Here is a 14,062-nt window from a genome sequence, read left to right as displayed (position 1 = left end):
CAGAGGATTTACTCTAGAAAACTGGTCATTGTGAATTCTTTAAAGGCTCTTTGAAATATACATATGTCTTCCCTCAGTCTCTTGTCAGTTTACAGCTCAGGAAATATCTTTCTCCAGTAGGTGGGAACGATCTCTTTCACCTGGAAACATCTAAAGAGGTAGGACACTTATTCTTCAGTATCTTTGGGAAGATAGGAACCTAGCTGGATGGGTGCCAACTAGCAAATACAGGTGAACCTAATCAGGGAGAAAGACAATTGTAAACAAGGAAGTAACTCAGTGTGATCATTTGACACACCGCATTGATCAACCTTCCCGACAGCCTCCAAAACTTTCCGACTAATTCATTAAGTGCTTACAGCCCCTCTTGTCCTAGTTTCCTTCCCTGGTGGCTCAGATGGTAAAGAATTTGCCTGCAATGCAGAAGACCCCGGTTCGATCCCTGGGTCGGGAAGATCCTCTGGAGAAGGGAATGGCAACTCACTCCAGTATTCTTGCCTGGAGAATTCCATGGACAAAGGAGCCTAGCGGGCTACAGTTCATGGCATCACAAAGAGTGGGGCATGACTGAGCAAGTAACACTTTCACTTTCACATTGTCCTAGTTTATGTGGAAAGTTCGGTTTGTCCTCTATTGCAAAATGGAAAATTTTCTGCCATATCAGTAAATAAAGAATATCACAGTCGTCAGCTATTGCAGCCACCACCAATGATGAACTGGTGAGCACTGAAGGGATTCAGGAAGAAAAGAATATCTGCCATTTAGCAGCCATCGGACTGCAGTCATGCCCTATAGTGAGTCCTGAGGAAGCTCAGGATGTGAAAACACAGCATACTGGTCCCAGTTAGCTGAGGGGCATATCAAAAGGATGACTTCAGTTAGCCCAGGCTCTTGCATTTCCCCATACACAGAAAGTGCTAAATTCCTTAACTTGAGCTATCTGGTTCTCCTTAATGAACAATAATCTTTTGAGGCTCAGACTACCTGTGTTTTGTTGCAAAACTTCTATGTAACCTGGTTCTTGCCCTTGCTTCCTCAAAGCAGTTCTCTCAGGGTTGCTTGAGATACTGCCTCCCAGCCTTGAAGTCCTAAAAATTCCCACTCAGGAACACATAACTCTCAACTTTCGGGTTGTGAATATTTTTTAAGTTGACAGTCTGAATAGTCTTCCTTGCTGAAATAGCTTTTCATGCCACAATTTTTGCCTTGATAATACATTTTAAAATTTTGTTTCTCTTTTTATTCTTCATCATTTAAAAACAGGTTAAATGTATTTGTCATGAAGGAATATAGCATATTCCATGATTTCTCTTCTGATATAATGCAAACTATAGCTTAATGTTAAAGTCAGCATGTATAAGTATCTTTGTGTATTCATTTAATATTGTATATACCTGTGTATTTGTATTTAAATCCTACCTTAATGAAATCCACAGCTGAGTTCTCAGAGAAGGCTGTGCTTCTTGCTAGAAGCTTTAGGAAAGAATTTGCTCACAAGCTCATCAGGTGGGAGGCTGAATTCAGTTCTGGCTTGGTGAGGGAGGGGATTGTAGAACTGAGGTCCCTATTTCCTATCTGGCTGTCACCCAGGGGTCATTCTCATTTTCTAGAGGCTGTCTGCTTTCCTCAGTTTGTCATCCTTTTCTCCATTTCAAAACCAATAACAGTGTGTCAAGTCCTGATGGTTTAGATCTCTCTGATCTCCCCACGTGCCTCATCTTTCATCCGCTTTCTTCTTCCTCGTGTATCTGACTTACTTTTTTTTTTCTTTTAAGGGTGGAAGTAACTGTATAGGGCCAACCTGAAGCATCCTGTCTACACTCCTAGTTTAAATTCACCTAATGAGTAAACCTTAATTCCACATGCAAACTCCTTTCACATCAGTACCTACACTGGTATTGATTGAATATCCAAGGTATGAGAATACTGAGAGAATACCTTTAGTTGCCTACTACAGCTAGTAATACCCATTCACCAAGAAGGAGGGAGGCAATTTTCTGTAAAAGGTATTGATTATTGGCTAGAATTTATTGATTTGTACTTTAAAAACAGCATAGCTAATCATGGATATAATATAAAGGTGCATTTTATCAGCAAAGGCAACTAACTACATTGTCATATCACAAAATCCTTGATATGAGTAGGGAAGAGGATATTTTACTCACATTTGGAACCAGGATAGAATTTAGTAATCTGCTTGATTATAAATATCTGTAAGGTTGATTTTATCATTTAATTTGTGAATTTGTTGACCATTCTGTGTATGGCAGTCTATTAGGGTCTATAGGTAAGTAATACACATCCTTTTTCTTTTAGTCATAGGCCAGTGACTTTATGTATAATTTTAAATGGTCATGTTTTATTGAATACAGGCACACCAATTTGTTGTGGATTGCTTTAAACCTGCATTCCATATACCAGTGGCTTCAAACATTCCAGCTGCCTGCTTCACAAAACATTTCTAATCATCTATATATGGCAGGACTGGCCTTTGCTGTATGGTCAAACTACACATTCTCCCAGATTTAAATAAGCGAAGTCTAAAATACCATTCCTTTATTCCACTGCATGTCTACAAAATTTGGAAATGTGATTTTTAAAAAACATGGCACAGTACACGAGTTTTTCTTGCCTCTTGAATCTCTAAGAGTGAGGAATCAGGTCTGTGAAAAAAATTTTAAGTTGAGTGTTCACACATAAGAGGATTATGTACTTGTGAGAATGCGTGTGTGTGGGTGTGTATGTGTATAAGCTTTCATTGTCATGGCTTCTTGATATTTTCAGTTTTGTATGAAGTGCTTGGTTCAAACCTAAGAAAGGGTAAAAATCACTTTTAACATGTTTCCTGAGATAGAGGAAACTGTTTATTGTAACATATTTTTAAAAATCATTGACTTCTAGTTAATATATGTATTACTTGATTTGACAACCCTAGAGACAGAAATATTACATAGTCAAAGTTAATTATATTGATAATTTTATGTTTTTGTTCTACTGAATGAAATTGAGATAATGAGTAGTTAATGCCAAGGGAATCATAAATGTTGATTAAAATGCATTTTTTGTTCTTTACCCTTACCATGCTGTTTATTTGTATGTATCTGATTTTAAGCAGACTTCACATTAGTTAATAATTTACCATTAGATTATACAAAAAGGTTTTTATGTATTTTAGAAGCTAAAATAAAATCTGTGTATGATGGGATTGCTGTGTGCTGTGTTTAGTTACTCAGTCATGTCAATTCTTTGTGACCCCATGGACTGTAGCCTACCAGGCTCCTTGGTCTATGGAGATTCTCCAGGCAAGAATACTGGAGTGGGTTGCCATGCCCCCATCCAGGGGATCTTCCCAACCCAAGAATTGAACCCAGGTCTTCTGCATTGCAGGAGGATTCTTTTCTGTCTGAGATACCAGGGAAGTCATAATGGGATTAGAATACTATTTTAAAAATCATCAAGCATTTAGTGCCAATTAGCTAGATTTGATAAGAATCTTTGGATAAATCACTTTTATAGAGTAGAACAAAATTAAAAAACTGAATTATTTTTCTTCTTCATGTTATTCTCATTCATTTTAAAATTTCTTATGAATATGAACTGTACTGTATTATTTATAGTTGATGATGACTGGACACTCTGAATGCTACGTTTTTCAAAGTATTCTGAGCATATTTCATAGATATTAAGAGAATAAAACCTAGGTATTTATTAAACAAACACATAAATAAATGGATAGCGCTCCTTCTTATTCGTAATTACACAAGAATTAATTTTGCCAGGGTAGTTTCCAAAGGCATTCTAATTTTGGTGATCTGATAAAAATGGAAAAAGAAGAAAAAATAATAGGCCATACTGAATACAGCAATTGAGTGCTGAACTTCAAATCCTAACTCCAAATGGACAGTCTCCTTAAACTCCTAGATAATGTGCCAGATAAGAAAACCTTTTCTTAAGATGAAAAAGAGTTCTTGAGAGTCATGGAGTTCAATATTGAAATAGTATTTAAATATTACTGACCAAGGCTGCATATGCCATGTGTGAGGTATCACAGGTTGTAGACAAATAAATAGGTGGTACATTGTTAAAGAATCCATTTGCCAGTGCAGGAGACAGAAGAGATTCAGGTTCAATCCATGGGTCAGGAAGATCCCCTGGAGTAGGAGATGACAATCCTCTCCAATATTCTTGCTTGGAAAATTCCATGGATAGAAGAGTCTGGAGGGCTATGTTCCATGGGGTTGCAAAGAGTTGGACACAACTAAGCAACTGAGCACAACACAAATCTATAATGAATACTGAGTTGGAAATCAAAGCAAAGCAATTTTCAAAGTCTAATATTCAGTTCAGAATTCATGCTTGTCTCTTCAATTTTATTCCTCTTTGCTAATAGATTTTTAAAATTTAGAATTATGTTAGATTATTTGCAATATATTGTTTACTTTGGAGTATTTTTAAAATTAAAATCCTCATCAATAAAGTAGTCCTTGACTGCTAATTGATATTTATCTTTTTACCATATGGTCCTAAAATTTGATAAAGTACTTCCTTGATATGGACTCAAAGCTTATGCTAGATTATTATTTGATTCCGTTTCAATTATATTAGCACTGTTTTGAACTATATAAAGTTAGTGAAACACAAGATTTAGGAATCTAAGTCAGAGAAAATCATCTTAAAGATCTAGAGACCAAAATCTTCAGCTGAGTGTTCCAAAACCAGATGCATTTTCATTTGAACTGAACAAAGTTTTGGTGCAGCTTTTACCCTCTCCCTTCTTCAGATTGCCATGCTGAGCTGAAACAGTAACAATATTTCTAGAAACTCATTCCAGGATGAATGTGATGAAGTAGATTCACATGAAAGTGTAGAGTCCTGGCAGGAACACATAGAGCCAACCTTTGAAAGGAAAAATAAGGTATCATTCTGAACCATTTTGGAGAAGGGAATGGCAATCCACTTCAGTATTCTTGCCTGGAGAATCCCATGGACAGAGGAGCCTGGCAGGCTACAGTTCTTGGGGTTGCAAAGAGTCAGACATGACTGAGTGACTAACGCTACTTGAACCATTCACAATGAGTGTTTTATCAACTATCTAGAAGACAGAAGATCATCTAGAATCTGTAATGGGCTTGCTGCCTCTGGTAGTTAGTGGCTGTAATCCTTTGCCATTTATTCTGTAGAAATAAAACAGCATGGTCAGTCTTGATCTTGAGTGCTATGGAGAAAGCCATACATGATGCTTAACTAAGAAATGATTCTGGTACATTATAGCTTGAAAATGAAAATGACTCTCACTGTATTTTACAGGTATGTATACTTTTAATATTCAAGACCCTGTTTTGTCTTGAAAAGCATGTCCATATCATAGAGTGAGTTTAGAACTGGGCTGTAATGCTGTCTTCAGTTTTTGATAATATATTTCACTGACTTGAACTCTACTTTTCTGAAAGCAAAATAGACTTTGAGTTGAATCTACCAGAATTTGAAAAGAGACTGTTATCTTACTTGCCCAATAGTCTTAAAACAAGTTCTATAAAAATGCTGAGCATCATTTCCCTCACCTGAAAATAAATGAGATCATACATTTAGCTTTCAAATACTTCAGATATGCAGATGACAGATATACAATATTCTCATTAATATGTGTCATCCAGTTGAGAGTCCCACCCCCCCTCCCCACCCCCTGCCGGATCTGTCTTTAAAGTGAATCCTCTAGTCTTAGGGATTTCAGCCTCAGCCATTCAGTTCTTCCTAGGTGACTCATGGACTTCCTGAACATAAAAAAAATGGTTGTTTTATTGCCACTAAGATGTTACTAACTCATTTAGTTACTGTGAAAAATAACCAGTTTAAGCAAAAGTATTTAACACATGGCTAAGTCACATTACAAATCTGTTATAAAATAACATTATATTAATCACATAATAGAGGACAAATAAATATGTTTAAAAACATCTACATTATGCTCTTTAATGACCAATTGGACTATAAAATGTCATTTGGATGCTTGGGGTTGGTGCACTGGGATGACCCAAGAGATGGTATGGGGAGGGAGGTGGGAGAGGGGTTCAGGATTGGGAACACCGTGGCGGATTCATGTTGATGTATGGCAAAACCAATACAATATTGTAAGGTAAAAACAATAAATAAAATAAAATCTAAATTAAAAAAATGTTATTTAAAACTTAGTTTATTTAGAAAATGCCCTGTTATTCTAAGCTTGATATATTAGGAACATATGGCACTAGTAAGCAAATTGAGAAGCACTATATGTTGATATGGATAAATACATACATACTAATTGCTTATTAGTACCATTATCAGAAAAAAAAAGCACTAGACTAACTAGAGAATCAAGCAATGTGGAATATGTGGTAACTGTGAATTGAATTTCTCTTTTGATTCTGAATGTTATTTATTTGCTTATTGTGGAGGAGGGCAGGGGAAGAACTTGGCTCTGGTATTGAAAATAGGCCAATATATTGAAAATAAAATCCAAGAACTAATGCTTAGGAACAAATTGCATTCCATGGTAAAGTAAGGAAGAATGTATGCCAACAAAGAGCTGGGATGTATATTATTGAAGTGCACAAAATGACTTCTTCATGAGGATTTTGTAAGAGTTGAATACTAATTTGGCCAGACTACAACAGGCAAATCGTATGTCAGATGAGAAATAGACACTTTACTTTCATGAGTCATTGGCTTGGAAAACTGTCTTAAAGATATTAAGGAAGGAAAAGAAAAAGAAGAAAAATCACAATAAAAAATAGAATATCTATCACAAACTATGTCAGCAAGGGTGAAAAAATAGCATGATGCATGGAATCGGAGAAATAGAAAATCCAATTTGTCAGGAAGAACTTCTTCACTGGGCACTTTTTTGACACAAAAAATTGCAACAACAACATTTTCTCCCTGAGTTAAGATCCCAGAACCTATGAAAGATAACACAACAGTGAAACATTAGACAAGAAAGAGTGTATATGATTAAACTAATATTTTAAAGTCATTATAACTTTTTCACTAAAAACTATTCATCAATTATATGATTTATTTGTCAATTATAATATATTAAAGCAAAGTATTTAAATTTAAATACTTTTATCACTAGCGGTCAAATTAGGTAGTAAAATAACTGTACAATTTAAAATAGAGTTCTTGAAATTTGGTATAGTGTTCTATGATTTAGATATAAAAATATTAAAGTCACTCTAATAAAGTATTTTTATTCTCCTCATATAACAAATATATATCATATAAAAAGCCTACACATACATATGTACATATCCATATCAACATATAGTGCTTTTCCATTTATTTTTATTTATGTTCAACTTCATTTAGTTATGATTAACAAATAAAAACTGTATGTATTTAAGGTACACAACAAAATGTTTTGAGGTATACCTTGTATAATGAGTACAAAAGTCAAGTGAATTAACATATCAATAATATGTTATAATAATATTAATAATAATATAATAATAATACAGTTAATGTTTTTGTGTGCGTACTGTGAGAAAACTTAAAATCTACTCTTGTAGCAAAATTTAAATGTACAATACATTGTAGGATATCATGTAACTCAATAACAAAGAAACAACAATTTTATTAAAAAATGGGAAATGGACCTGAATAAACATTTGTCCAAAGAAAACATAAATGGTCAAAAAGTATCTTATGAGATGCTCAGCATCACTAATCATTAGGGAGATGCAGACCAAAATCACTGCAAGATCACCTTACTCCTTTTAGGGTGACTATCATTAAAAAAAAGAAAACAAAGAAACATAGATTTTGGTGAGGATATTGGGGAAAAGTGAACTGTTATGGGCCATTGGTGAGAATGAAAATTGGTTCTACCATTAGGGAAAACAAGATAGAGGTTTCTTAGATGAATTAAAATAGAACTACCATAAGATGCACAATCCCACTTCTGGTTATATATCTAAAGAAAACAAAATCAGTATCTTATAAGAGATATTTTGCTCTCCCATCCACATTGAAGCATACTTACAATAGGCAAGTTGTGGAAATAACCTGAACTGAAGTGAAATCGCTCAGTTGTGTCCAACATTTTGCGACCCAGTGGACTGCAGCCTACCAGGCTCCTCCGTCCATGGGAATCTTCAGGCAAGAGTATTGGAGTGGGTAGCCTTTCCCTTCTTCAGGGGATTTCCCAACACAGGGATCAAACAAACTCAGGTCTCCCGCATGGCAGGCAGGTGCTTTACCAGGTGAGCCACAAGGAAAGCCCAAGAATACTGGAGTGAGGAGAGCAAAAAAGCTAGCTTAAACTCATCATTCAAAAAACTAAGATCATGGCATCCAGTCCCATCACTTCATGGCAAATACACAGGGAAACAATGGTAACAGTGACAAAATTAAGTTGGGTAAAATTGAGGGCAGAAGGAGAAGAGGACATCAGAGGATGAGATGGCTGGATGGCACCACCAATGCAATGGACAGAAACTTGGTCAAACTTTGATAGATGGTGACGGACAGAGAGGCATGGCGGGCTGCAGTCCGTGGCGTCTCAAGCATCAGACACAACTAGGTGACTGAACAACAACAACAAATTTACAAAGTAAATTCTTGAGATCTAAGGTACAGCATGGTGGCTATATTAATGCCAATGTATTATGTACTTGAAATTCTGTAAGAGAGATCTTAAGAGTTCAAATTATTTTTAGACACATGAACACAGAGGAAATTAAAAAAAAAAATAAGATGACTTAGTTATGTGACAAGAGGAAAGCCTTGAGCCATAAATTCAGAGTAAGCACATAAAATGCAGAACATTGAAACAGCCCTATTTTTACTGATATGTACACTGTGTATTTTGAGAAAAGGGCAGGTAATTTTTGAAGCCAGGTCAAAGAAGTCTCAATTTAATACCGTAATGAATTCTGATACAAACCAAGCACTGCTCTGGTGATATTTGCTTCTTAATGACATAAACAGAAATATAATTGTACTAAGAAAAGCTAAATGTAATATCTGTACAATTACTCTGTGTGTGTGAAAAAAAAATCACACAAAGAAAAAAAAAACAAAGTTTCAGCTAACATAAGTGACTCAAAATGTTAGATATTTAAAATATTTCTTATTTATTTGCTTATGTATAAATGTAAGTTGTACTAATTTGTAAAGACATTAATACTACCTTTTTTCTTAACATTTATAAACAACCAAATATGCCCTTTATGCTAAGGGTAATCTCTTCCAGGGATCTAATGCAGGTCTTCTAAAAGTTATTGCATACAGTTTGGGAAATAAAATAAGAAATCTGCTTTCTAAGCTTTAAAATTTGTTCTCTGTATTTTACTTATCAAACTTAAAGATTATAATCAGCAGTCCCAAACTGAAACTTAGATTAGGGAGGTGGCCATTTTTCTGATAATTAGAAGATTGTCATCTTCCCAGAATAAACTCAGTGAGAGTTTTAATATTAGATTGTTGGCAACAAAATGTCACCTAGTTGATAGGATATAAATATTGTGCTTAGCATCTTGCCTCAACATAAATCCATGAAAATAGGAAGAGGAGAAAATTTAATTTGCTAAATAATAAATATTATTTAGGCACTTTGCCAAGAAGGGAGAGGATACAATGTAATAAATCAATAATTAAATTTAAGTGTGGTATATGTGAAAGATGCAGGATAGTGCTAAAGAAAGCATATCACAGTCATTTAACTCACAACCAGGTTAAAGAGAATGTCTCTTAAAAATTTTTTCAGATGCTTGAACAGTTTTAGAACTAGCTAGATAAATAATTTTTTTGAACAGGAAGAGTTACTGGCAGAGCAAAGGGCATGTAAATATAGAAAAACTGTAAGACTCTTTTGAAGAAATTACAAATAACTTGGTATATGGAAAGCTGAGGGATAAATTTCAGATAGGTCAGTGGAGAAAAACATGAAAATACTTTTAAAAAATCCATATATTGACACCATTATTTGCTAAGCTAAAGAGATTAAATGTTATGCTCAAGAGTACTGGAAAATCTTAAATTATTTAAGGAGATGAAAATTGTGTGATGACACTGATGTTTTTATAGTTCCCAGACAGAATTTAGAGCAGTGTTTACCATAGTGTATTATGAAAAGAAATCCACTAAGTGAGGAAAAATAGTCTATTTTTAACTTATATAAAAATAAAGGTAAAAATATTGTTTATTTTTAATATATTATCCATTCTAGTTCTCCTATGTGGCTTATATAGGTTAATTTTTAGTTAAACAAAATATTTACAATATTATTTTTAATCAAAAAGAAATAAAAGCAATTTGGCATTTATCTAAATGAGTTGAAAACTCAGAGCCTCATAAAAACCTGAACATTAACATTTAAAGCAGCTTTATTCATGATTGTCAAAACATGGAAGTAGCCAAGATGTTCTTCATAGGTAAATGGATAAATAAACTTTGGCATATTGAGACAGTAGAATATTATTCTGTGCTAAGAAGAAATTAGCCACTAAGCCATGAAAAGACAGGGAGAGAATGTAAATGCATATTACTATGATAAAAAGCCAATCTGAAAATGCTACTTACTGTATGATTCCAACCATGTGACATTCTGGGAAAGGTAAAACTATGAGGATAGTAAAAAGATCAGTAGTTGCCAAGTGCTAGGGGAGAGAGATGAATAGACAAAGCACAAGAGATGTTCAGGACAGTGAAAAGACTTTGTATATTAAAATGATGGTACCTGTCATATACATTTGTCCAAATTTATGGAGTGTAAACAGCAAGGTTGGAAAGATCCCCTGGAAAAGGGAATGGATAGCCACTCCTTTATTCTTGCCCAGAGAATTCCATAAACAGAGGGACCTGTTTGGCCACAGTCCATGGGATTGCAAAGACTTAGACATGACTAAGCATTGTGGAGATATCAAGGGAACATTTTATGCAAGGATGGGCATGATAAAGGACAGAAATGGTAAGGATCTCACAGAAGCAGAGTGGGAAGTCACTCAGTCATGCCCAACTCTTTGTGACCCCATGGACTATAGCCTACCAGGCACCTCTGGCCATGAGATTTCCCAGGCAAGAATACTGGAGTGGGTTGCCATTTCTTTCCCCAGGGGATCATCCTAATCCAGGGATCGAACCCAGGTCTCCCTCATTGCAGGCAGATGCTTTACTGTCTGAGCAAACAGGGAATCCAAACAGAAGCAGACCAGATTTTAAAAAGGTGACAAGAAGACTCAGAAGAACTATACAAAAAAATGGTCTTACTGAAGCAGATTACCACAATCGTGTGGTCACACATCTAGAGCCAGACATCCTAGAGAGTGAAGTCAACTGGACCTTAGGAAGTGTTACTATGAATAAAGCTAGTGGAGGTGATAGAATTCCAGCAGAACTATTTAAAATCCTAAAAGATGCTGCTGCTAAAGTACTACACTCCATGTCAGCTAATTTGGAAAACTCATCAATGTCCGCAGGTTGAAAAAGGTCTGTTTTCATTCCAATCCCAAAGAAGGGCAAGGCCAAAAAATATTCAAACTGCTGTGCAATTGTGCTCATTTCACATGCTAGCAAAGTAATGCTCAAAATCCTTCAATCTAGACTTCAGCAGTATGTGAACCTAGAACTTTCATAAATACAAACTGGGTTTAGAAAAGGCAGAGGAACTAGAGATCAAATTGCCAGCATTTTTTGGATCATAGGGAAAGCAATAAAATTATAGAAAAATATCTCCTGCTTCACTGACTATGCTAAAGCCTTTGACTGTGTGGATCACAACAAACTGTAGAAAATTCTTAAAGAGATGGGAATACCAGACTACCTAGCTTGTCTCCTGAGAAATCTGTATGCAGGTCAAGAACCAACAGTCAGAACTGAACATGGAACAACTGACTGGTTCCAAACTGGGAAAGGAGTACAAAAAAGATGTATAATGTCACCCTGCTTATTTAACATATATACAGAGTACATCATGCAAAATTCTGGGCTGGATGAAGCACAAGCTATAATCAAGATTTCTAGGAGAAATATTAACAACCTCAGATATAAAGGTGAAAGAGGAGAGTGAAAAGGCTGGCTTAAAACTCAACATTCAAAAAACTAAGATCATGGCATCCAGCACCATCACTTCAGGGCAAATAGAAGGGAAAAAAGTGGAAACAGTGGTAGATTTTATTTTCTTGGGTCCAAAATCACTGTAGATGGTGACTGCAGCCATGAAATTAAAAGACATTTGCTTCTTGGATGGGAAGCTATGACAAACCTAGACAGCATATTAAAAAGTAGAGACATCACTTTTCCAACAAAGTTCCATATAATCAAAGCATGGTTTTTCCAGTAGACATGTCCGGATATGAGAGTTGGACCATAAAGAAGCCTGAGAGTCAAAGAATTGATGCTTTCAAATTGTGGTGTTGAAGACTTGAGAGTTCCTTGGACTGCAAGGAGATCAAACTAGTCAATCCTAAAGAAAATCAATCCTGACTATTCATTGGAAGGACTGATGCCGAAGCTGAAGTTCCAATACTTTGGCCACCTGATGCGAAGAGCCAACTCATTAAGAAAGACCCTGATGCTGGGAAAGATTGAAGGCAGGAGGAGAAGGGGATGACACAGGATAAGATGGTTGGATAACATCACAAAATCAATGGACATGAGTTGGAGTAAACTCTAGGAGATAGTGAAGGACAGGGAAGCCTAGTGTGTTTCAGTCCATGGGGTTGCAAAGAGTTGGATATGACTTAGCAACTAAACAAAAACAACAATATTACACATTTGGGAATTCTTCATTCTGGTAAAATCTTACAGCTTCTGCAAGTCTAATGAGATGTCAGTTAAACCCTTTTAGCAAGAAAATTGCCTAGTATTGGAACATTTCCAGATGATTATTTAAAAACAATATTCTTTCCAGTGCACAAGTGTTTTTTTTTTTTTTTTTGGTAGATATAATATCACCCATTATTTTAAAAAATATCTTTAAAGAGAGTTTAGGTGAGTTTCTCTTTCCAAAAATTCTTGTAAGTTGCTGCAATACAGAGAGCTATTTGCTGACAAAAAATGTAATGGCCAAAAACATTAAAATAGTATATATTTTTGTGAAAGAACAAATGCATGACATTTTCAAGCTTAAAAATTCTTTGAAACATTCAATGAGAAAGTAATTAAACCTCTGAACAATCCAAATATTTAATCACTTTTTCACCTTTTTTAGAGACTTTATGTTTTCCCTTTTATTAAAACAGCTTTATTGAGGCATAATTTCCAAACCATAAATTCACTCATTCTACATCTTAATATAATTCAGAGATTTTTAATTTTTTTAGTAATTTCTCATAAGAGTGAAGCCAATCACCACAATCCAGTTTTAGAACATTTTCATGACCCCTGCAAACATTTCCTCCGCCCTTTTGCATCCCCCAATTCTACTCCTCAGATGATTAAAAAAAAATCTGCCTGCCTTGAGACCAGGGTTCAGTCCCTGGGTTGGGAAGGTACCCTGGAGAAGGGAATGGGTGTCCACTCCAGGATTCTTGCCTGGATAATTCCATGGACAGAGGAGCCTGGCAGGCTACAGTCCGTGGATTCGCAAAGAGCTGGAAATGACTGAGTGACTAACATTATCACTTTCACATTCTATTTCCTGGACAAAAATTAATCTGCCTCCTGTCCAAAAGAAAATTAGAGCAGTTTTAGGTCCACAGCAGATTTGAGAGGGAGATACAGAGATTACCTCTAGACTCATGTCACCACACATGCACAGCCTTCCACAGTTATCAAAATCCCAGCCCAAGTGGTACATTTATTATAACTGATGAACTAAGCCTGAGTGTCCTGCATTGGAGGCAGATTCTTTACCGTCTGAGCCACCAGGGAAGCCTGATTCATATTGGAGGCTATATAACCAATCTGCTAAAGATATTATAACCATTTTTTAAAAATTTGAGAATAAATAACTGATAGCAGAAGAAATGAGAAATTCATATTAAAAATATAACCAGTCTAATAAGTGTAGCCAATAATGCATTTTTCACTGTTAGCATCCTAGCTGATATACTTTTTTTGGCTGGTGGACTTTGAAGACAGA

Source organism: Ovis aries, chromosome 12 (assembly GCF_016772045.2).
Source record: "Ovis aries strain OAR_USU_Benz2616 breed Rambouillet chromosome 12, ARS-UI_Ramb_v3.0, whole genome shotgun sequence".
Classification (NCBI taxonomy): domain Eukaryota; kingdom Metazoa; phylum Chordata; class Mammalia; order Artiodactyla; family Bovidae; genus Ovis; species Ovis aries.
Note: the sequence above shows the minus strand (reverse complement) of the source record.